The sequence below is a fragment of the Harpegnathos saltator genome, unplaced genomic scaffold, assembly GCF_003227715.2.
Source record: "Harpegnathos saltator strain DR-91 unplaced genomic scaffold, Hsal_v8.6 scaffold29, whole genome shotgun sequence".
Taxonomy (NCBI): Eukaryota; Metazoa; Arthropoda; class Insecta; order Hymenoptera; family Formicidae; genus Harpegnathos; species Harpegnathos saltator.
Genome location: NW_020230083.1, coordinates 704,354 through 707,760, shown reverse-complemented (window position 1 = coordinate 707,760; position 3,407 = coordinate 704,354).

Below are 3,407 nucleotides of genomic sequence, written 5' to 3'. Positions count from 1 at the left end.
GCGCGCGTGTGTGTGCGTTTCACACACACGCGCGCACACATACACACACACACAGTGACAGGCTGTCACTCGTAGCATCCTTGTCGTAGTCGAAAACCTTAAGAGAACAGGGCTCTCCTCCTTCTCCAATCGGGCGACGTGGACGATCAAACGATGCTCCGGCACCTCCAGCGCCCGTGATAGAAGGTGAGGGCCATAGGCGAGTGAGCAGGAAGTCCGGACCGTTGAACCAAAGCGAGTGCGAAATGAAATCGCTAGGAACCATGCCTCTGGAGGTGCAATCAGCAGGATTACACTTCCCCGGCACATGGTGCCACTTAGCATCGGGGAGGAGAGCCTGGATCTCAGCCACTCTGTTTGCCACGAAGGTGGTTCAGTTCCGTGGATGACCTCGGATCCAACTCAAGGCTGTAGAATCCGACCACAGATGCACAGCGGAAGGACGCAGCTTACAGATGGCAACGGCATGAGACGTAAGTCTTACAAGTACAAGGGAGTTGGCGCACAACTCCAGCCTCAGCAAGGAAACTTGACTTTGAGAGGAGCCACCCTCGTCCGGGCGCACAGCAACGAGACCCTGACGTCGTCATCCAAGGCGGTCCTCAGATAGAGCACCGCGGCGTACGCTAGCTCAGAGGCGTCGGCGAATCCGTAGAGCTCCGTTTTGCTACCCGGGCGATCGAGCCCGCTCCAGCGCGGCACACTCACTTGCCGTAGGAGGGGGAGCTCCTCATAAAAAGCCCTCCAAGTGGTGACATCAGCGTCCGGCAGAGGAGAGTCCCAACCAATGCGCAGGCACCAGGTTGCCTGTATTAGGCACTTTGCCCGTATGGTCATGGGCGCCATCCATCCCAACGGGTCAAAAAGCTGAGCTGCTTGAGAGAGCACGCCTCGCCTCGTCGTGGCGCTCTCTCCCAACGAGCGGATGGTGAAAGAGAATTCATCGACGAATGGCCTCCACATCAGTCCGAGGATGACGTGACTGAACTCTCGCGTAAGCAGCTCGAACTGCTCTCCGTCAAGGCGGTGACCGCGCGGGACACTTGTCAAAATACGTTCGTTATTGGCGATTCGCTTCCTCAACAGGAAGCCTCCAGCTCGACAAACATTTTCGAGTTGTTGCCGAAGAGTGAGCGCAGTAGGAATCGACGGGGCCCCGGTGAGGGTATCGTCCATGTAGACATCCTCTCGTAGCACACGAGCCCCAAGCAGAAACCTCTCCTCTTCATCATTGGCCAACTGTTGTAAAGTGCGAGGAATGGAGCGGACGCTAGGCCGTAAGTAACGGTGTGCAACCGATACTCTTTCACCTCACCATCGGCACGCCACAAAATCTTCTGGAGGTCGCGATCGTCCGGATGCAGCAGAATCTGACGATACATTTTCTCGATGTCAGTGGTGAAAACATACCGATGCCGTCGCCAAACAAGCAGCACGTCAGCGAGTTTCGGCAGAAGGTTAGGCCCGACCTTGAGGAAATCGTTCAAGGCGTAACCGTCACTTGTGCGCTGCGACCCATCAAAAACCACGCGCAGCTTTTTAACACCTCCGGACTCGCAAAAAACGCCATGATGCGGCAGGAAACACTGCTTGTTGCACCCTCGAAGCTCGAGAGAGAGAGCAGCGCTCATGTGCCCTAGAGACTCGTACTCGCGCATGAAGTTCTCGTATTTTCTTCCGAAAGCAGGCTCGCGAGCGAAACGTTTCTCCATGGCGAAAAGAGAACGCTCCGCCAGACGACGTGTGTCGCTCAAATCCGGAACGTCGTTGACGAGAGGCAACCGGACGACGTATTGTCCTTCAGGCTCCCTAGAGTGAGTGACCTCGTAGTGCTCCAGACAAGACCTCTCTTAGCGGTGAGGGGAGCCGCTCTCCGCGGCACCTCCTCCAACTCCCAGAACTGACGCACGCGGACGGACAGCTCGTCGTCGACAGAGCACTGTAGCACGGAGACGGAGGAGCGATGGGCAGTGCCGACGCTCTCTCCTATCACGACCCAACCGAGACGCGTGCGAAGTGCGACCGGCTCCCCGGATCCACCTTTTCGCATACCGTCGAGGATCAGCTCCGAGAAAGTTTCCGCACCGAGGATTAGATCAATTGCGCCTTTATTTAAGTAATCCGGATCCGCCAAGTCGATGTCGCGAAGATGCGGCTACGATTTACCCGAGACGCAATAGCGCTGGCCATAAGAGGTCAATCGTGGTAAGATGTAGGCTTGCATTCGTAGAGCCGGCGAGCCAAATCGCGAGATGACCGACACGCACACTCGGCCACGAGTTGAGCCGGAACTCACTCCTCCGATTCCGGTGGTGGAGAGAGTCGAGGACGTCCGCGGCAGCCTCAAGCGCTGAGCAAGCGCCTAGCTGATCAGCGAGCCGGGGTCTCAGAGCCGGGGTCAAGAAGCGCCCGTGCTACGAAATGATCACCGAGATGACCCACGACTTTGACGCGTGCGGTGGCGAGCAACCGTCCGTTGAGTTCCCCGGACGGACGACGAGCTACGAGAGCCGAAATGCTCGTGCTCGCCTCTCTGCGCTCCGTGCCAGCGGGCTCGAACGCGTCATGCATTGCGCTGTGATGCCTATCGCCGCATCGAACGCATGATTTTGAAGAATTGCAAGCGCTGACGGGATGCCTCCCCAGACAGTTCAAGCACAGGCTGTGCTTCTCGATTGCGTTCCGACGCTCCACGGCTGACCGAGACTTGAATTTGTCACAAAATAAAACGTAGTGCGACTTGGGGCACAGTGGGCACTGTCCGCGAGAAGAGTTCTGCGAGTTGGCGTGCAACGCTCTCACTACCCGGCCCGATCCGTCGTGTTTCAAAGCGCTCGAATCGATCTTACCTGCGCACAGGGCGTCTAGAGTACGCAGCTTACGCTCCAGGAAATTGAAGAGCTGATCGTAGGACGGAGGATCTGGAGAACCTCCAACGTAGTTCTCCCACTCACGTCTGGTCTTTGCGTCCAGCATCTCCACCACCAGGTACACGAAGAGATCGGAGCAGTCAGAAATCGATCTTCCCACGCCTTCCAGGGAGCCCACGAGGTTCATCATGCCGTGGACGACCTTCCGAAGATCAGCGACGGACTCCGACTTCATCTTCGGCGGAGAAGTTAAAGCGCCAAAGAATGCAGTCACCAGCACCCGCTTGTTTTCGAAGTGATTGGTGAGGATCGTCCAAGCTCGAACAAAGTTATCACCGATCATTTGGAGACTGCATATCAGCTGCTCAGCGTCACCCTTGATGCACATTTTCAGGTAGTGCAGCTTTTCCATTTCTGAAATAGATCCGTCGGATATGACCATTGAGCGGAACAGATCCCGAAACGCAGGCCAATCCTTAGATTTGCCGGAAAATTGCGGCAATGGGATGCGAGGCAACGATGACTTGTAGCACGAAC